Source organism: Canis lupus, chromosome 23 (genome assembly GCF_048164855.1).
Source record: "Canis lupus baileyi chromosome 23, mCanLup2.hap1, whole genome shotgun sequence".
NCBI classification, from domain to species: Eukaryota; Metazoa; Chordata; class Mammalia; order Carnivora; family Canidae; genus Canis; species Canis lupus.
In genome coordinates this window covers 40,177,398-40,199,873 of record NC_132860.1, presented here as the reverse complement: position 1 = coordinate 40,199,873, position 22,476 = coordinate 40,177,398, and the positions used below count along the sequence as shown (strand labels likewise).

The 22,476-nt window shown below is 38.9% G+C and overlaps 1 long non-coding RNA gene across 1 annotated transcript; it reads right to left on the bottom strand.

Annotated features, from left to right (window-relative positions):
• Positions 1-4,786: 4,786 nt before the first annotated feature.
• LOC140615129 (uncharacterized) lies at positions 4,787-21,023 on the bottom strand. The gene is made up of 3 exons (XR_012015797.1): positions 20,666-21,023; positions 6,225-6,316; positions 4,787-5,045 (listed from the first exon to the last, which is right to left on the bottom strand). It is a non-coding gene; the product is annotated as an uncharacterized lncRNA (long non-coding RNA).
• Between the last annotated feature and the right edge of the window lie 1,453 nt (positions 21,024-22,476).

The window sequence follows — 22,476 nt, the reverse complement described above, 5'->3', positions numbered from 1 at the left end:
GTTATCATCATTATTATTGGGTGTTTAGGGTATAAAAACACCTTAATACAGGTGTTTAATAATGATGATAGACTATTTGGTTCAGGAGTAATATTAATGCCATCATAATAATAAATGTCTCATATACAGGTTTCTTATTTTACTGAGTTAAAATCTGCCTCTTTTTTCTTTTCATTTGCTTACATGAATATATGTCTAAGCCTTCTTCCTACCCTTTTAACAGATGTATTACAATATTGCACACATAAAGCCTGTCGTTCAACCAAATCCATTTCTTTCTCCATTTTTTCCTTGAAGTCTTTCCTGAGACTCTCTGTCCTGTATTTCACTCTGGAGGCTGGTCTATGTAAGTCCTGCCACACAGCTGAAGTCCTGGAGATTCTATCACCGTTTTAGGAATTTACCTCCTCTTTCTTCTGCTCTGGGTTACCTACTCCCACAAACCTGTGTTCTATGTCTTGATATACTCCCCCTTTTTTTGTGGTACGCATCTTCCAGTAGCTTCTTGAGAAGAAGTCCGTGCAGATTGAGTATATGACTGAAACTGCCTTTCCTTTACCTTCACACCTGATTGAATATTGAGTTGGACTTAATGATTCTATGTTGAAAAACATTTCCTCTCAGTATTTAGGAGACATTAGTCCATTATCTACAAACTACCATTCTTAACATAATATCTTGATATACACGGCTTTTACTGTCTGGATCAATTTTAAATTAACATTTTATTTATCGTTGGTGTTTGGTGAATTCTTAGGGGGCCTTTTCAACTAGAAATCCATATCCTAATAAATTTTCTTATATTATTTATTTGATAATTTCCTTTTCTTCATTTCCTGTTTCTTTTTCCCCCAAATTTCTATTGTTTAAATAATACCTTCTAGATTAATTTCCTAAATTTTATTTCTTCCATTTTTATCTCTACCTTTTTGTTGTACTTTGTGGATGATTTCATTAACTGTATCTTCCAAATATTTTTCTTTTACTTTAGATTTCATATTTTAATTTCTGGTAACTCTTTCTTACTTTCTGAGTGTTCATTTGTTAAAGCTGCCTGTTCACTACTCATGGCTGAAATAGCTTTCCTTATCTCTGTTAAGGAAATGATTAATAATTAATAATAATAATGATTAAGGTATTAATATTTGATCTCTTGCGAATTTTCTTCTTTTGTTATTTTTCTAAGTATATTTTTTGTTTTGATTTTCTCTCATTTTACTTTATTTTTAAAAAAGATTTAATTTATTCATTCATGAGAGACAGAGAGAGAGAGAGAGAGAGAGAGAGGCAGAGACACAGGCAAAGGGAAGGGCAGGCTCCACACAGGGAGCCTGATGTGGGACTCGATCCCTGGTCTCCAGGATCATGCCTCAGGCTGAAGGCAGGCACCAAACTGCTGAGCCACCCAGGGATCCCCGATTTTCTCTCGTTTTAGATATTTCTGAAAATATTTACACTTTCTTTCCCTTTCCTATTTAAAAGTGGGATCCCAAAGAGCTGATTGGAAGTACATATTGTACATATTCAGGGCTTCTTGACTGATATGCATACTCTAGAGAATAATCCTCCAAGCTTCTATCAGGAATCTATAAGCCTAGCTACTGACACTTTGAAGCTTGATGGACAAAGGAGTCTAGGATGAGAAATCTTACCTTCAATATATAAGACTTTCAATAATGACTCTGTTTTTTTTTTTTAATTTTTATTTATTTATGATAGTCACACAGAGAGAGAGAGAGGCAGAGAAGCAGGCTCCATGCACCGGGAGCCCGACGTGGGATTCAATCCCGGGTCTCCAGGATCGTGCCCTGGGCCAAAGGCAGGCGCTAAACCGCTGCGCCACCCAGGGATCCCATGACTCTAAGTACAGAGTTTCACCTCTTTGCTGGGTGTCCGCAAATCCATAGCCTCTCTGCTTTAATTTTTTAAGAATGTATACCTCCAATGCCCTTCATTGGTGCAAGAAAGGACCTAGGTGGACTGAGTCCTCCTTTGCAGACTTCCAAATAGTTCTGCTACTGACAACCCAGTCAGAAATCTCAAAAAATTTTTATATTTCTTAACTTGGAAAAGAAAAAAGAACAATGAAATTATTGACCCAGTCCCTAGTACATCTCTGACACTGTGTTGCCACTGTATTTACATTGTCTTATTGACTCTTTACACTTGGTGCTATATTATCATTACTTCACAGAAGAAGAAGCTGAAGCACAAAGAGGCTGAGTAAGTTTCCCAGTATCACACAGCGAGTACATGTTGGGAAAGTTAATGTTACTCTTCCATCAAATTTTGTGCAAAGATTCCACATGGGGCACCAGAGAGTTAGGAATGCCTCTCTGGTCTTTGTTCATCAGTTCATGTTAATGACTTCTTAGACACTGGTTTTCCTGAAACACAGGACTCCACCTTGATGATTCTCTAGGGCATAGGCATCTTTTCTAATGTGTGCAATGACAGTGGTTGCTATCCATGGTCTTTAGCTGTACTACACAGGCATTCTTTCTGTGGTCTAGGGAACTTACTGAAGGGTGGTCTTTTGTTGAATGTGAGACTTAGCTGTTTTCAGAACCCACTGACCTCTATCCCTTTCTCAGGCTAAGGAAATCTCTTAGAAGTGTTTTTACAACACTCGTGTCTACCATTCAGGGACATTCATTAGTATAATCTCTGTAATAAACTTAAGGGACTCTTACAGAAAAATAAAGAAGAGCCATAGACCAAAAAAGCTTCTGTTTCACACTCTAGAAAAATTTATGAGGAAGTGAATTAGGCTGATCTTTTTTTTTTTAATATGAGAACTGAGAAAGAGTAACCGTTTTGATAGTTTGATATATTATCCTCCCACACACATAGTAATTTTTTGAAAATCCGGTCACTTCAGGCTCTCTATACAATGTCACTGATTCTTTAAATTATGTCCTTTTGTTCTTTGTTAAGGCCACTTGCAACTGTACAATGCCAATTGCTTTATTTATTTATTTATTTTTAGTGTTTTGCAATCTCTCTAGTAAAACTTCCCTTGCAGATGTTCCATAATGCTGTGTCATGGCTGTTTTGTACTTTTTTTTTCTCTCAGAATTTGAAATCTGCTTTGCAAAGCTAACTTCAGACTATGCTTGGTCTTTTCCTTTCCTGGCTATATAAACTAACAAACATGGCAGCTTTCTACCCGAAGGCAAATCTCTTTCATTTCACTGTCTTTAGGCCCCATATATCAGTTACCCTAGCTACTTTATCTTCTTCTCAGGAATGAAATTATCCAAGAGATAGTAAAGAATTTGTCAGAAATTCTTCTTTGAGCCGGAGAAGTGTTTTGGCAGATATTGCAGGATTGACTTTGTGTCCTTTCTTAGGATATATTATTCATTTCTGTAACTGATCTCTGCTGCTTCTATATCCACTGTGTATATCCACTGTGATACTACCTCTATTTCCCTCCCTCTGTCCTCATGAAAATAGACTCTAAAATCTAATTTGCAGATTTCTATATTTCTTGATATAGAGTAGATCTCCAAATTCTAGCCTAAAAGAGATGTATTGTTTCTTAAATAGGGCTCACACTTAAATCCAGCAAGTCTCAGTTATCCTTATAAGATTAATGTTTATTATCTGAGGTAATAATTTCAATTTTACAAGTTAATATGTAGGTATATATTTTCTTGTCCTCTTTATTACTGTTTTTAGTTCTGTTTTGTTTTTGTCTTTAGAATTACCAGATACTTTATATATGGTCCTTTCTTCACATTAGAACTTTCTTAACATATTTTTCACTCACTCTTTACCTGGTTTGATGCTGTGTAATTGACAGATAAACTACCTAGTAGACCATACATTCTCAAAGCTCACAGTGCATAAGGAACACCGATAGCACTAATTTTGAGTTGCAAATTCCATAACTTCCAATCTCCTTTTCCCAGTGAGCTCAGTGGGTCTTTGTTAGGGCCCAGAAAGTGGTATTCTAGGTAATAACTCTGATGCAGACCACCCTCTGTCACTATTCCTAATGAACAAATGTTCCTGCCTTAGTGAAATAGACTATGTCATCCAAGAGCCCATCATTCCAGTGTCTTAGGCTATTGTTCAGAAGTCCAAATGATTGCCAGTACCATCTGGGTAGCCAAATGTTCAATTCTGAGACCATTTTTCTCTTCTAAAGTCTCATGGTTAGGAAGATATGTCAAAAATACCACCTGGGATCTGTTGTCCCTTCACTTTAACTTCCTACTCAACATTTAGAATCCTATTTTTAAATGTCTTTAATCCTGATATAAGTCAGCAGGAGTGAGAGATGGTTGCTGAAGCTTTCCTTCCCTTACATGATAGATGCTTTGGAAGAATAAGGCATCTCTGATTGATAAGGATGTTTACATTCACCCATATCTAATTGAATCAGTAGAAAGTACAACAGCCATGCCAATTTATCCCTGCCTCCTATGATCAATGGCAAGCTTTCCTTTTCCCAACAGTGCTTGAAAATCATCCTTCCTGGGTCATGTCTTTTCCAGAAGCTCTGAAACCTCTAAATCAGTGGTTCTAAACCAGGTGCGGTTTTGACCCAGAGGACGTTTGGCAATGTCTGGAGATAATCGGTGATTGTCGTGAGGTGGGGAGAAGCTACCAGTACTAGGTAAGTAGAGCCAGGGACGTTGCTAAGCATCTTACAATGCACAGGTTCACATATCCCCAACCCCAACAAAGAATAATTATAAATTGTGCAGATATTGAGAGGCTCTGCTGTATATAAAACAAGGCTCATACTTGTCATGAATGCACAATAAGAAGCATATGTTCTTTAATGATTTTTGTTGCTTATTAAATATATGTATCCCATTAAGTCAATGTCATAACTTTTCAAACTTCATTCTCATAACTGTCATAACTTCATTCTCATTACTCATGTTCGGCTTTTTTCACAATCTTTTATTTCTTCTTCATTTTTCTGAATTAGAAGCATCATCACAGGTATCTGTGTTTTTGTATGTCCAGCAGCTTTTCCTTTGAGGGTACAGCAACTTCACCAGCTCCATCCATGTGAGTCTATGAGTCTGCCAATCATGAACAGGACACATGTGTGATCATGGGGCCCAAAGGTAGGCCAGTCTGCCTTTTTATAGTGGTAATGACACATGTACACACTTGAGTGGAGATATGCAAGAGTATAAGATTATTGTAACTGACTCATCCAGTGAAGCCCTCAAAGGAGAACAATCCCGTGTTTCTGCTGCTACAAGCTTCACTGATTCCTGTGAATTAGGCAGAGTCCTTCCACTAAACATCTTTTCCTTATGTAAAATCATAGAGGGGTGCCTGGGTGGCTTAATTGGTTAAGTGCCTACCTTTGGCTCATGTCTTATGCCTGAATCCTGGGATAGAGCCCCACATTGGGCTCCCTGCCCAGCGGGGAGTCTGCCTCTCTCTCTCCCTTCTCTCCCACTGCTCGTGCTTTCTCTCTCTCTCCAATGAATAAAATAAAATCTTTAATAAATGATAAAATCATTAGAGACCTATGATGTAGTTTTGATATATAGGTGAGGTTTGGTGGGGTGAGGTCTGGAGCTGACAATCAAGAAAATTCTTGAGATGTCTTTGGTGCAAAATGGTGGGTTTTTTTTTTTTTAAAGATTTTTTATTTATTTACTCATGAGAGATATACACAGAGAGAGAGAGAGAGAGAGAGAGAGGCAGAGACACAGGCAGGGGGAGAAGCAGGCTCCATGCTGGGAGCCTGACGTAGGACTCCATCCCCGGGCTCCAGGATCATGCCCTGGACCGAAGGCAGGCAAGGCAGGCGCTAAACCACTGAGCCACCCAGGGATCCCCCATATTAGTGGTTTTATCAAAGCACTGGAACAGGACCTATGGGCAGAAAGAGTTGCTGCCCCTGGGTTGTGAAGGGTAGCTGATTATATACTTGGGAGCTGGAGGAAATAAGGAAAAGGGAGATTTTTTTCCAAAAGAACTTTCATATGCTAAATAGGACCGATGAGATACTGGAGCCCTTGCCATTGTCAAGTTAAGCCTTTGCCCTCTAGCAAGGCATTAACATTAAGACAGTTGGGAACTTCCTGGAGGAATATTATGCTCTGCCCACTTCAAGTATCTGTCAAAGGGGTGCAGGTTATAAGGACATTTAATTGTATCTACATTTCCTTCTGGAAACTTGGTTATTGATAAAGATGCTTAGGAAAGCCAGGAGTTTCGGAGGAATGTCACACATATCTCACCTGGGGATGGTTGCGGGGTGTCAGCTTGTGCTTTGTCCTCAGCTAGCCTTCTGCTCTCCCTTCACCTATACTGTTTCTAGCAGCCAAAGAACCTGTAGGATACACTTTTCTTTATATAAAGAAGAAATATTGAAATAAAGAAGAAATATTCTTCCAGCTGCTTCACCTCTCCTTTTGGGAAGAAACCAGCTAGAATTGATTCATAATTAGTTGGGGCATACCTCTGGTAAGAACCAAATCTTTGTATCCCTTGAAACTATGAAGTGTTTACCTCAACATACACTTAGGAAAGAATATTTTGCAACTGTGCCACTCAAAGGCTGGTCTTCCTTTCAGTGGTGTAATCAGTGCCTGTGACTTAGGAGGGATCTCTCAGGACTGCCGTGGGTTTCAAATTTCAGTAAGCATAAAAGTCACCTGGAAAGCTTGTTCAAAGGGATCCCTGGCTCTGCCCTAGAGATTCAGAAGGTCTGGGGTGGGGCCCAAGTATTTGCTTTTCTGAGTTCCGGTGTTGTGCCCAAGATTGCGAATCCGAGAAACCACCAAGGAGCTGACACCAATGCAAGTACACGAGGGTTTATTAGCAAGCTCGAGCTTGGGTCCAAGTGTACTCCATACAGCGGAGCAGGGACTTGGACCCCGAAGTGGGTTACAGCTGGGTTTTTTATGGGGCTGGTCTAGGGGATCTTCCGAAGGGGTGGAGGAATTTTTTCCATTCCAATATGGGGGAAAGGGTGGGGGAGTTTCTTAAGATCTGACACGGGATTCTCTGCCGAGGACGTTCTGAGCTTTATTGTCTTTCCGATATGGGATTCGCAGTCTAGGACAATCTGCAGATTTTCCTGTAAAGTTCAGCTCTTATTCCCAGGGACCTAAGATGGCTGTACTTGTGCTAATGCTAAACTTGAGGTGGAATGGCCTTAATTTTTCTCGGCCTCCACACAGGGTGATGCTACTACTGCAATTGTTCTACAGAACACATTTAGAGCAGCCTGGTGAGAGCACCATCACTTTTTCTGCTATTACCCTTTATCTTATCTGACATAAAGCTCAGCTACTTTCAATTGCAAATAACAGAAACTGGCTTAAATAACAAAGAGAATTTATCTCCTCATACAAATTGTGGTTCAGAGGTTTGATGGTTTCAGCTGTAGCCCAATTATGTTGCCAACTACCTGGTTCTTTCCAAGTAAATGACCTCTTTTAAATATTGCTGAAAATTGTGAGGCTCTCTGGTATGGATGTACTTACTAAATGATCACCACTCTTCAAGTGTATCTTTCACCATAGCCACGTAGCAATTTTAGCACATTTTAGGCCCTAATAAATTATTAATGTTAATCTCTTTATTCCCTCCTCTTTTGAAAATGTCTGTTATCTCTATGTAAAACAACTTCTTTTTTCTTCTCCCACATCGCTTCCCAGTACCAGAACAACTCTCAAATGCCAGGAACTCATATGTAGTGGGCAAAGAATGGAGAACAAAACAGATATGGTCTTTCTTTTAAAAAAAGCTTTAAATTCAGTTTAGAAGACTTTCTGTTTTCCTCATCTCTCCCTCACTCATCTCTCCAAACCAGCTTGGGAAATCCTTGTGACCCCAGTCTTTCCTCTTACAGAACATATCATACTAGACTTGTATATTTAATAAATAGAAAAATATGAATAAATATAAAGTAGATTCAGTCACGGAGAAAGACATAACTGGGGGAATGCGACAATGTGGCTGTAAAAGCCACGGTTTTTTGTAACTTGGATCAGGACACATTCAACTGATCTTATTAGGATTTTGAAATATGAAATGCACTGTGTAATAAAGATTGGGAAAACATAAAAATCCCATAAAAGAAATTATATTATATGTTATTAAATCCAAACCTTAAAATATTTGATGATGTCTTGAGAAATGAATAACATTTTACAGTACTCTTTTTTAATAATACTCCTCTACCTTGAGTTAGTTAACTGTATTAACTGTTATTTCTCTACATAAGCAAAATAATAATAGTAATAATAAAGCTATGAGGGGCTGGATTGGACATGTCTTCACTGAATAAATCCTCTGAAGAGTACAGAGCTTGATTTATAACTCCATTTGAGCAATTTGCTTTACTGATGGTCTTTTCTCCTTCCATCCAGCATGGTAAAGTACTGTCAAAGAAAACAAATGACTCAGACTCTGCGTGTTGTGTCAGTGTCTAGTTTATCTGGAATTCTTCATGTTCCTCGCTTGTGCATATCTAACGGTGCCCTTTCAAGGTCAGAGAAAAAGTGAGCACACACTGCTGAGCAAATTGGAAATAAAACTAGGAAAGTTTGTGGAGAAAGGCAGCAGAGGAGATGCTCTCTCATCTCTACCTTAGTTTGCCTTTACGTTTCTCATTTTTTGTCCTTTCCTCAACTCATTAACTTGGCATTGGCATAACCAAGATGACTTGTAAAGACTGAATTTTAATATGAACAATAATGATGGAGTTATGATCTGGTGACTTTGGCAAGGACCAAGAAAGTACCAAGACTGTATTGTGGGAAACACAGCCAATGCTTCTATTGTTTGTTTGGGTCATTCCTGGGAGACAGATGGGCAAAGAAGTAACAGAAAGTAGTGAAGCACCTGCTGGGCTATTTAGGAGAGGATCGATATTCTGTGGGGTCAAAAGTTCTTACAATTTTGGGTACTTAAAGAAAAGAACACAAAGTAACACAAAATTATGTAAAAACCTGTTTTAAAATTGACAAAAGACTTGGGGAAAAGTTACAAATATAATAGTGCTGACAGAGTACAAACATCACAAAGTCTAGAAAAATAACACAATATTCTCCTTAATAAACAGTCTCTTCCAGCACTATAATACTTTTTTTTTTCTCACACATACTTCCAACTCCAGGTGCCAAAACACATTTTTATATAGCAAATAACTCTGCCCTTGCAGATTCACATTATGACAGTAGGTGAGTTGCCACATGATGACAGTAGGTGAGTGAGCAGTAGCAATATAATGGAAAATCAACACTATGCTTTACAATATCTTAGCCGTTCACAGAAGAGACTGTAAAGCTCGTAAATATCTCTCCCTAAACACAAACAAAATGTATTCCCACTTCAATTTCTCTTTGGCCAGATCGTAAAATTGCCCACAGGTACTCTCCCAATACTTTTCAGGAAGGAGAGTTTGGCAAGGGGAGTTTGAGTGAAGAGAGTCCATAGACTCAACTAATGTGGTTAAAACATTATGATTGCCAATTTTGCAAAGCAATTTGATAGTGCCCCTGGAAGGGGACTTGGAAGGGGCCTGCTATAGACACTGTGTGTCCCCCAAATTATTAGATTAAATCCTAACTCTCATTCTGTTGGTATTAGGAGGTAGGACCTTTGGGAGGTGCTTAGGTCATGAGGGTGAAGCCTTCATGAGTGGGATCAGTGCTCTTACAAAAGAGACCACAGAGAGCTCCTCTAGACTATGTGAGGACACAGCAAAAAGATAACTATGAACTAGGCAGCAGGTCCTCAGCAGACACCAAATCTGCTGGCACCTTGATCTTGGACTGCCTAGCATCCAGAACTGTGAAAAATAAATTTCTGTTATGTATAAGCCACCCAGTCTACAGTAGTTTGAAATAGCAACCCAAACAAACTAGGATAGGGACTAGGCAAGTGAGGTGCCTCAAAGTTTAAGACTCATTAGCTTCATAGTAAATCATCTCATGTACTGTGTGTACTTGGCTGTTAAAATTCAGTGAGTATTTTGAGGTCCTATACTAAAAAAAATTGGAAAGATTTATGAGGCACATGATGGTGTAGAAGGCAATCTATTTATCTATTCATCATAGAATTTTGATCTATGTGAATGCATTGCCTATTCAAAAAATCATTTTAAAATAAAATTTTAAAAAGAAACCAATGAAATATGGTTCTTACTCTTAGCTTCGTAAGTTTTTTCAAATTATACTGGGGGTGGAAGAAGAGAAACAAAACAAAACTGAGAGGTTTGAGTACTCTCAGGAGTCTAACAGGGGTATAGACTCTAGTCCTTCTGAGAGAATCTGGACATCTCAACTCAAGCTTAGTTCTGAACTAAAGAGAAAAAGGATGAGGCCAAACAGGATAAAAGGGTAGTCACGAGAGGCCGTTGTGGCCTCAGCAGATCATCCATTCATGTAAGTACATTTGTAAAATCTTGTGTAGAATGAGAATAAAGATTCCACGCAAGTCACCTGGTGCTAAGCAGGAGTCCAGGCATGGAAAGCCACTCAAGGCTTGGTTGAATGCTGGACCGAGGAAACCAGAGGAAGAAGTCTGCCTCCAAGAAGCCTCTCAGATGCTCTGGCTTGCCCTCCAATACTACACAGTTCCAGTGGTCCATCACAAGATGTGTTCTTATACTTTATTATAAGAGGTAGCCTTAGGCCATACATGTGTAACATGTTTCTTCATTGGTCCTCTATAAGCTTCTGACCTACCCAATCTAAACATAATAAAATTCTTGTTGTTTGAAGCCACTACATTTGGGACAGTTTACTACACAGTAAAGTAACCAGAAAACGCTATCCTCCATCTACTTATTTCTGAAGCAAGATACTAGGCACTGTGAGCATAAGTTGTTTTTAACAGTTGAAACTTCTTTGTCCAAAAGCCTAGATAATTCTTTTAATGTGTAATGACATTATTAGATGAGTGAATTGTGAAACAATATAACTTTCAGAGACCAGCAGTTGCTCTAATCTCCCAAGAAGCAAAAGACTTTCCAGTCCTACTGTACAAGTACATTCCAGGAGTGCTAAACTCCAGCCGGGCTTTTTTTTTTTTTTTTTTAAGATTTTATTTATTTATTCATGAGAGAGACAGAGAGAGAGAGGCAGAGACACAGGCAGAGGGAGAAGCAGGCTCCATGCAGGGAGCCCAATGTGGGACTCAGTCCTGGGTCTCCAGGATCAGGCTCCGGGGCCGAAGGCGGTGCTATACTGCTGAGCCACCAGGGCTGCCCTTTGCTGGGTCCTCTTTTATCTCTCACTTGTGTGCATGCTATTCCATTTGCCAGGAATACACTCCCCTGTATCTTATTTCTTCAATCACTCTCCTCCCCTCCATTGCCACCTTCTGCTTTACCCATCTCTGTGCAGTATAAGTGATCCTCTTTGCTGATTGCAAAGCACCCTGCTTTTGTCATTGTGAGCAACTAGCCTGCAGCATAACAGTCTTGCATCTCTCTCTCACAAGGTTATGAAATCCTTGAGGGTGTGGACAAATTCTTGTTCACTGTTTTGCCCGTTTAAGCTCTAATATACACATAGAATCTGGCACATAGTGCTCAAGAAAGTGACTAAGGATAAATTAACTATAACATGTCCTTGAACTATTTTAGGGATTCATTTAAGTAACTATACTCCACGTTAGTTTTTCCTAATGTGTGTTGGCCAAATGGAACTGGACCTTTATCCTCAGAGAAGAAAAGGAACGATTCTATGAACCAATATCCAGACTTGGGCTGGTGAAAGCTACTTGATATATTGACCAGGTCATATAAAACCACTGGTCATATTGACTTGGCTCCTTACATTCTATGACCTCCTATAATGGCCCAATGTAAAGTGATATCCCTCAATCCTTTGGAAGTAATACAACTTTAGAAAGATCTGAATACTGTCTCCCTAAGGTAGCTCTTAGGAGTAAAGGGATTATACAGGCTTCTCTGAGCCTTGACACAGTATGGGAATGCCTCTTCCTTGTCTGCACAACTTAGACTGCTAGATGGCTATGATGAAGAGAAAGGCCTGGCCATACAAAGGCACTAAAAACACCATGCTGACCTTGAATGAAGCTAGGTGAGAGAGTTCAGTGGTCTCAGGAAGAGTGGAATTTATAATCAAAGCACATGACTCAGTTTAGGTGCTACCACATACTTCCCATGAAATGTGGGGAGCCCTACTCATTGACAAAAATGGGGGAGATAATAATAGCCACATCACAAGTGTTCTTGCTGTTAATAAGCTCATGAATGGATAAAATGTAAAGCCCTTTAGAAATGTTAATTGTTAATGTTAATTGTTAAATGTTAATTGTTGCAAGGAAAAATGAAGATAAGACATACGTAGTATAAACATCAGTAAAGTTAAAGAGTATGTGTATCAATACCTCAAATAAATGGCTCCACCATTTACCAGTGGCCTTGGGCAAGTCACCTAATCATCTTTTCATCTCATTATTCATTGCAAAAGGGAGACAAAAGTTATATTTATCTACAATGTTAGTACTTGTAAGGTGCTTAATCCATAACTTGGAATCCCTAAATTCTAATTATAGATTAACAAAACACTGCTTTGTGCTCTTTGAAAGTGTACGAGAGGGAAATCTTTTATTATAATTCTCAAAATTTATTTAGTTATTGGTTTGGAAGAATTAAAGGAGACTTCATGATGAAGGAAGTTTGTTGTCTTGTTTTGTTTTGTTTTTTTTTTTCTTTTTTTTTTTTTTTCCCTGAAAGAAAGGAATTCTTTTTCCTAAAGGATATTATTTCTTCATTGCTGAGAGACCCGGTCACCGCTCAAGCACCCAGGCGTCCCAAGTAAGGAAACTCCTCGCCACATACAGATACAACCGAAAGTGAGCGCTGACCTGAGTGGTCACAAGGACAACAAGGGTACGAATAGCGCGCGAAAAGCCTGTTGTCTTGTTTTGAAGGATACATGAACATAGACAAAAAGAAAGATCTTAGAATTTCCTTCTACCCAAGAAAAGGCACACTCTGCCAGCTGGCTGTCCTAGAAAAGTTAGGACGTTATCATCTTTTACTATAGAATTCAGTGGGAAAGAGACAATTGGGGGAGGAAGGCAAAGGAAGGTAATCTGAAGAGTTCTAGTCCATCTAGCACTCAACATTTCACAGACTGGGACCCTTAGAGTCAATGTAGGAATTGGACTGACCACAAACTTATCTTCCAGGGAAATTTCAAACAGAGGATCAAAATTCAGTTTTAAAATTGTTCACTGAATCATTTGCTCTGCTTTTTACTCTTAGAAATATGATAATTAACCTTTTCCAAACCAAGATCATACATACACAGGTACGGTTTTTCTTGTAATTCGATGCAGGAATTCCACTCTGCCTTTCTTTTTTCTTTTTCTTTCTTTCTTTTCTTTCTTTCTTTCTTTCTTTTCTTTCTTTCTTTCTTTCTTTCTTTCTTTCTTTCTTTCTTTCTTTCTTTTTCTTTTCTTTCTTTCTTTCTTTCTTTCTTTCTTTCTTTCTTTCTTTCTTTCTTTCTTTTCTTTCTGATTGTATTTATTTATTCATGAGAGACACAGAAAGAGAGGCAGATACATAGGCAGAGGGAAAAGCAGTCTCCTCGAGGGGAGCCCAATGTGGGACTCGATTCCCAGACCCGAGATCATGCTTTAAGCCAGAGGAAGGCGCTCAACCACGGAGCCATCCAGGCATCCCTTCTCTGCCTTTCTGACTTTATTTCACCCACATCCCTCTGTGGACAATTTCAGCCTGTCCCAGAAAAAAAGACCTAGCTGATGGAAGCGTAGCCCAAATAAGTCCTTTTTTTAAAAAATGAAAGAAATAAAAGGCCTCAGAAATGTTACTGTGCATCTCCATGGGCCTAACCAGTGATAAAATTGTGAAGTAAGCTTTATTCTATCTCATTGGCAACAATTGCATTTTACAGACTCTTTTTTTTTTAATTAAGTAGGCTCCATTCTCGAGGTGAGACTTGAACTCAGAATCCTGAGATCAAGAGTCATCTGCTCTACCAACTGAGCCAAACAGTGCCCTAACAATAGTTTTCATATAAAAAAGAAAATCTGTTGAAGGTAAATGATTAGGAACATGGTAATAAACAGAAAAAAAAGTTCCCAGGGGAGTATTTACCACAGGAGAGAGCAGCCCTCTGAGGAGTAAAGGAAATGTGCAGGCTTCTCCGAGCCACACTGGAGGGTGGGAAGAGGAGCATCAGGGGAACTGCTCTTGCCTTGCTAACAGTGAACTCCTTTCGGACTAGCTAGCAAGAGGAAGCTGTGGGCGGGTGTTTGCCAGACTAGTCTTCTCAGAAAAGCAGTGCCTCAAGCCTTCAGGTTCCTGGAGGTCATGTGACAGATCATTTCCTGGTATCCAATCTGAAGACTTTGGGGCGCACAGCAGCTCTCTGCCACCCCACCCCATCACCCACTGCCTCCTCATTGTATTTCCTGTACCTTGGGGCTTTTTGCTGAAGGAAGAATTTTCACTTGAGTACAAGGAAATAAACACACACAGACACCGCTCCTGCCATATCCCAAATATATTTTAATGTGGGCCTAGTGTGAGGCACATCCCTTTGAAACTCAAAATAGGCCTCACTAAAAAGTGCATCCCTCTGATTTTTACCTGTGGCCTTTTATGTTGGTTCAGTTTAAATCCTCTGTTATTCTATTGTGGAAATCTCACTTTTGTAGATTCCTCTAATTTTCTACAAAAGCTCCAAATGTTATTTTCAATTCTCCTTGTCCATGGAATCTAAGTGTGAAAATGAAATGAATATTAGGGTGGGGGGCGCCTGGGTGGCTCAGCAGTTGAGCATCTGCCTTTGGCTTGGGTCATGATCCCAGGGTTCTGGGATCAAGTCCCACATCAGACTCCCTGCAGTGAGCCTGCTTCTCCCTCTTTGGGTGTCTCTGCCACTCCCTGTGTGTCTCTCATGAATAAATAAAATCTTTAAAAAAAGAAAGAAAGAAAAGAATCTTAGGGATTATCTGGGATGGTCTAACCCCCTCAGACCTCACTAAAGGTTTGACTTCCCCAAAGAGCAGAATTCAGAGGGCTCTTCAGAGAAATGGTATTGTGGCCCTCTCTGGGCATCATTTCATTTTTTTTTTTAAAGATTTTATTTATTTATTCCTGAGAGACACAGAGAGAGAGAGAGGCAGAGGCAGAGGCAGAGGGAGAAGCAGGCTCCATGCAGGGAGCCTGATGTGGGACTCGATTCCGGGTTTTCAGGATCAGGCCCTGGGCTGAAGGCGGCGCTAAACTGCTGAGCCACCCGGGCTGCCCTGGGCATCATTTCAGAAGGCATGTGTCATAGGTGCTACTGATTTCTGATCTCAGGCTCTTTGCATTCCACTGCAAAGCCTCATTATGACCTTGTTTGGGGGCTTCTCTTGTCCCCTCTAGCATCCTGGTCTTCACACTCATCAAGGGCTGCCAGCAGGAAGGCAGAGATCAGTCACAACTTGGTTTGGATTTCAGTACCAACAGTCACTCATCGTATATGGAAAAGGAAGATTTGTCTCTTAATTGGAGGTTTTTTTTTTAATTTTTTATTTATTTATGATAGTCAGAGAGAGAGAGAGAGAGAGAGAGAGGCAGAGACACAGGCAGAGGGAGAAGCAGGCTCCATGCACCAGGAGCCGGACGTGGGATTCGATCCCGGGTCTCCAGGATCACGCCCTGGGCCAAAGGCAGGCGCTAAACCACTGAGCCACCCAGGGATCCCAATTGGAGGGTTTTTAGAGACTTCCCAAATGTATAGTCAGGGAGAGATGATAAGAGAAAGCCTCAAAATCATACTAGGAAACCCTTGCTCTCATGGCATAAACATAAAGCAGAACTTGAATGAGGGAAAGCATGGGACAAAGAGAGTTTGAGAATTTATTCCTCCTTGTGCCTTATGCCCCCCCTTAGCATGGACAGCCAAGTTATTTCTCACTGCCAGCAAACATGTCCTGACATCCTGTTCTCATGACATACTCAAGTTCTTTGCTTTCTCTGTTAATTCCTGACTCACTTTATGCCAATTGGAAATCTATGCTGCCACAAAAATTGAATATGATTCAAAAACAAAACTCCCTCTCTTCCTATCCAAGTCCCATCTCTGCACAGCCTGTCCTTCAATAGCCCACAGGATTGGGGCTCCTCCGGTGTTTGTCTGTTGTTGAGGCCTATTGTGTCTTCCTCAGGAGTCTCTCAGGCTCAGTGCTGTTTCCCATCTTTCCACGGCCTTGTCCTGGATCAGAGCATGGCAATTTCTATCCCTATCTCCTTTGTGCATTCAGAAGTTAGGTCTAAGCCAAATAACGAGCTCTTCTAAAGCCTTTGAGTCTTGGCCTTCCCATCCCCTTTGACATTCTTCTTCCAGTTGGAGAATCATGTAGGCATTTTATGTAGGGACTAAGTGCAGTCTTTAATGAGTTGTGGTGTTAATTTAGCTCTGTAGTATGACGTTGGCAGAGTAGGATATAAGCCCTAAATATGTCTTAATTATCTATAAAATGTTTCTCTTCATTCATTCTCACTATATGCCCTGGTCCAGACCGGTCATTTTTTTTTTTTAAACCTGGACATTAACTTCCTGACAAGTCTCCATGTTTCCTGTCTGCCTCTGCCTCTAACCTTTCTATTCTACATGTTTCATACTGCTATCACTATAATCTACCAAAAGTGAAAGTCTGACCATAAGTGAATTCTCTGCTTAAGTGCCTTAGCCCTTAAAGGATAAAACCTAAGTTCCATAGCATGGCTTTCAATTCCCATTTCCTGCTCTACCCCAAGGCACACTTTAGAACTACACACGTAATATTGTCTTTGAGCACTCCATACTCAGCCTCTCTTCCCCCTGGGTCTTCTTTCTGAAATGTCATTCTCTAGGTTCTCTCCTAAAAATCTTTTTATCTCTCAAAGCTGAGCATAGAGATTCCACTCAGGCATCATTTAATTTAGAAATATCTACTCCCCTCCCCCACCCCTGCAAAAAAAGAAAAGAAAAAAGAAATATCCATTCCCATAACATCTTGTGTATAAGTGATTCATAGCACTTTGCACTTTATAGTCTAACTAAAATATGTGGAGATATTTTTGAATTTTATAAATTCAAAATCAATTCATTCTGAATGAAAAATTTTATAAATGTATTTATAAATTTTGAATGAAATTCATCTTATAAATATATTTATTACAGGAAATTTGGGAAATATGAAAAGAAAGTTAAATAAAATCATCTAGAGATAAAATCTAATGTTTGAAGTATATTTTTCCAATGTTTGGTTCTATGTATAAATTCGTATTTTTTCTCACCTGTTTCCTTTCACACACCACACACATATACACACAAACATGCTTACCCAATCCAACATATTTTGTAATCACTTTTCTTTTCCACTTAAAAATACATTATGAGCTTTGTTATATATACTTAAATGTTCAGAAAGGAAACTCCATGAAGGACAGGAATTGTATTTATGAGTGTGTGTGTGTGTGTGTGTGTGTGTGCATGCAAAACACATATTGAATATGAGAGAAATTCAGATGAGTGGATAGTATATAATAGGCTCTCAAGAATTATTTGTTAACATAATTTATTCTTCCTCTGCTCTTCCTCCAAAACTATTATGTTGATACTTTCTTCACTGATTGTATCACTTTTCTATCAGTATATAACAAATTACCACTTATGGAGCAGATTTACACAGCACAAACTTGTTACCTCACCATTTCTTTAGGTCAGCTGTCTGGCATGGTATGACACAATTATCTTCTTAGGTTCTCATCACTGGGTTAAAATCAAGATATCGGCCAGAGCTCTGGTTCTCATCTGGAGTTGAGGTTTCTTTTCTAAACTTAATGGTTATTGGCAGAATTCATTTTTCAAGATTTTAGGACCATTATCCCTTTTTTCCTTGTTCCATGATTCCCTTCCTCTTCAAGCAAACAGTGGGGCATCAGAGCCTTCTAATACTTAAAACTTTCTGATTTCTGCCTCTGCCCCCTTCTTAGATTTTAAGGATTCATATGATTACATTAGGCATGCTAAGATAATCCAAGGTAACCTCTCTATCCTAAGGCCAACTACTTTATAAACTCAATTAAATCTGCAAAGTCTCTTTATGTAACATAACGTGTTCCTGGGCATAACACCAGAGATCAAAGATAATGGGGGTCAGGGTTCTTCGTATCCACTGATCTTTCCAAGTTTGGTTTAGGTGTCCTTCCAGGACCCATGCCCACTTATTTCTCTGCCTCCATCTCCATTTCTAGACTTCAAGCTTCATGAAGGCAATGAAGAGACAGTTTCACAAGTGTTCACAAGTGGTGTGTTGGAGCCAGCTTGTACCAACTAGCAAGTGCCTATGATTAATTATTCAGAAAATTTGCAATCTGTTAAACATAGATATTACAAATTTTAAATTTATAATCAAACTGTATTTTCTTTTTAAAAGTGAAGATATTTATTTGTTTACTTGGGAGGTGCAGGAGCAGAGAGATAGAAACTCAAATAGACACTGTACTGAGCATGAAGCCTGAGAGGGGGCTCAATCTCACAACCCTGAGATCTTGCCCTGAGCTGAAACTAAGAGTCAGATGCTTAACTGGCTCTGCCACCAAAAATGCCCCCTGAACTATATTTTCAAAAGTTAGTAAATAATCAGAACTGATCACTTCCTATTTATCATACCCTGTATCGTCTTATCTATTCTCTTGAGGTTATTTTCATTGATTGCATCTGTACAGTACAAACACTGTTTATTGATATGCTACTGCATATCTCTTCCCAAATACCTGTTCAATGATGTCACATTAGGAACTTGAAATCAGTCGTAGTAGAAGTATCTATACTACAGAAATTAACAAACACTAGTTTATGACTTGATTTATCATTTATTTTCTTGTCTATACTTTAAAAAATGGTGAAAATGTCAATAACACAGATTAAGCTTAAAAATGGACTGTGCTTATAGCTGTTACACAAAAACTAGGAAATGTGATTCTTCTGGTATTCAAAAACTGAGATTAGCAAGGAAGCATGTTGTTAGTAAACAGATAAAATTACATTTTCCTTTTATCTTATTAGTATACATTAAAAAAATCAAGTGACATTCCTATGTGAACTATGTTTGTTCATCAGTTACAGCCATAAGTTGGCTGAAGAATGTTTGCCAAAAAATAAAATTCTTTGGGAATAAATTGGCTCTGTGAAATTTACAATAAAGAGTATGAGCATTGTGTGCTACCATTCTTTGTATCAGTGTTTAATATAAAAAATCTATGCATATGTACACATACATGCTTATGTACATTAAAATTTACCAATTAGCCACCGAATATACTCCTAGAGCTTACCACAATGCTGATACGTAACAGGTGCTCAGAAAATACTAATGAGTGAATGGATGGAAGACGTGGTCTTCATGATTGACCAGAGAACACATGTGGGTGAAAAGGGAAGAGAGGCCAGGGAAGAAGCAGTGGATTAGGGAAGTTGGGAGAAATCAGGGGACTAGAGATCAAGTAGGTGAACTGAAATTTTCTCTAAGATTCAGTAGAAGTAAGTAGAGGAGAGAAAAACAATTAAAGGAGCCCTGATGAGAGAAAATATTACAGGAGTTAAAGATAACAGTATTTAATATATATTAGACAATAACTTTGTGCTAGGCCATGCATGTAAGTCTACTTTAACAATCTTTGATAATCCTCACAAAACCCTCATTTATCCTCATTTCATAGATGAGGAAACCAGGTTAGTAGGTTAATAAATGTGTCCAGACTTGACCAGCGAGTAGAAGGTAGAAGTCAATGTGGTCACAAACCAAAGCCTAGACTCTTAAAAGCTTCTCAAAATTAAAGCTGTGAGTATGTGTAATTTAAGGTCTTGCTACTCGGTGTGTTCAAAGGGCTGGCAAAGAACTTGTTAGAATGTTAAGACTCTCACTTCACCCCAGATTTACTAAATCAAAATCTGTCTTTTAAAAATTAATTTACAAGATACCCTGGAAATGCCTCTGCATCTTAAATTTGAAAACCACAGGTTTAGAGGGGCAGATACATCAGCAAGTGACTGCACTACAGATGGTCATTAAAGCAAAAGAAGTCAAGAAATTCTGTCAGGGGTATTGCAAGATAGAAGCAACCCAGGGCCAAGTGAGGGTGCTTCTTCTACCATGTGGTATACTAAAATCTCTGAGAGAGCTTCCTACAATATCAGGGCATTGGTCATTTAAAAATGATCCCAATATATAATCAAAACCAAAATTGAAACAAATGTCTGTGGATCAGACCTTGGATTTTAGAGACTCTAACCATCCCTTGTCTAGGGGTATACTTGCCCCTCTCCCCCACAGTGGTTTACTGGCTTTGCTTTCTACCCAAATGGTACTTGCCCACCCTAAACACTAGATCCTCTAACTTCTAGGATTTCACATATTATGTACTCTCCACATAACATACCCTCTTTCCTTCTAGCCACTAAGCCACATCCTTTCCTTCTCCTAGCCCATGTTTATTCCCAATCTTAAAATAATTTTTAATATAAGCCTTTCTTTTCTTTCTTTCTTTCTTTTTTTCTTTTTTTCTTTTTTTTTTTTTTTTTTTGCTCAAATGACATCACATCCCTCACCAGGATCAAATTATACCATAGATCCTTGGAAGCACATTGTACAAAATCAGCAGAAGGACGTAAGGGAGGATACTTACTTCTGTATGTTCAAATCAGTTCTTCTTAACAAAAAACAAAAAACAAAACCCACTGAAGCAAGCTAGTTTCCTTTTGTCTGGGTCTCTGCTGTGCAGTCACAAGCTACCGCCCACAGAAAAGTACAAGCTCCTGCCGTTGTGAACTGCTTTTTCTCCAGCAATAGGCTATGTTCTGGTTGACTGCAGAGCAACAGTAGCTCATGTTGGCTGGCTTTCAAAACAGGTCTTTGAAGAAGACCAGGAACAGGGCAAATTGATGCTTCTAGTTTTCTGTCAATAATCTCTCCCCAAGGTTCATATTTATAAATGCACTCTTATTATGAGCTCTATGTCATCTCTTTAAAGTCCCTTGTTTCCGTTTGGGTGATACAGAGTGTTTTTGAGAACAACAATAAGAAAGCTTATGAGCTTCCCTTCACGTGATCAACAGGCTGATGAGATCTTCGGGTTTAGCCACTTCCTCTTTGTTTTCACCAGCTGCTGAGCATGTTGCCAGTAATCCTGATTGGGATGTAATTGTTTTTTTTGGATTTTGCTCCATTCTTAACAGTATTTCAAGCTTATGATTAGAGAGTGGGTTGTGTAGACTGAAGAATATTCAGTTGGGAGTAAGAGAAAGTGTTTCCAGGCTATTCTTTCATTGTAAGAATTCAGTAAGACATGCAAACCAATTTCACTTATTTCCTCTTTTGTTTCTCAGAGAAGGATTTGCTTTGTGAGAGTGGTAGCTTACAAAAATTCTAGGAGAAAGGACATGGAGATGAAATATTTTTTTAAAGATTTTATTTATTCATGAGATAAACAAAAAGAGGCATAGACATAGGCAGAGGGAGGAGAAGCAGGCTTCATGCAAGGAGCCTGATATGGGACTCGATCCCAGGACCCCAGGGTCACACCCTGAGCCAAAGGCAGACACTCAACCGCTGAGCCACCCAGGTGTCCCGGAGATGAAATATGTTTAAAATAAGCAAACAGACCATCTCTAAGAAGAAGGTCAAGCAAAATTCCTTTTGACTTTTGAAAAGCTTTGACTTGATTTGGGTTCTAATTCCTACTTTGTTATTCATGTTTTTCTATATTTAGATTATAAATTCTAGGAATATAAATACTAACTCTCATTTATTTATGCATGCATACATTTAACCACTTGGTTCACTCATTTATTCAATAAACATTTACTAGATGATTGATAAAAATAACAGGTTCAGGGTAAACATAAATAAGACATGTTCCCTGCCCTCAAGTAGCTCACATTCTGAAGGGCAAGAAAAGCATATACATAAAGATATAAGTGCTCTAAAATTGTACAGGTGCTAAAATAGAAATTCCCAGAGAATACAATAGGATGCCAGTAGACATGTTTAACTCTGTAACAGTGGCAGTAGCTGGATGGAAACTTTTCTTAAAGCAAAGGAAGAAAAAGGAGGAAATTTCTGGGGGGACAGGGGAAGAACTTTGGGATCATTTTTCTATAACCAAATTGAGGTGCTCAGATTTTATGTCTAGTTCATCCCATTTTTTTTCTGCACGTGACATCACTTCCCTCATCAGGATCAGATTATACCACAGATCCTTGAAAACAAAATGTACAAAATAAACAGAAGGACTTAAGGAAGAGTATACCATTCTATTTGTTCAAATCAAGTATTCTCCTTTTAAAAAAAGGTCTGTCTAGCACTATCTTTTACATGAAACCCACATGCCAGCTGGAGTAACCCTACTCCTTCATTAAGCTAAGAATTCTCAGACCTCTCATGCCACAATTCTCAGACGTCTCATGCCACAAGACGTCTTTTCTGAGAGTTCTGTGA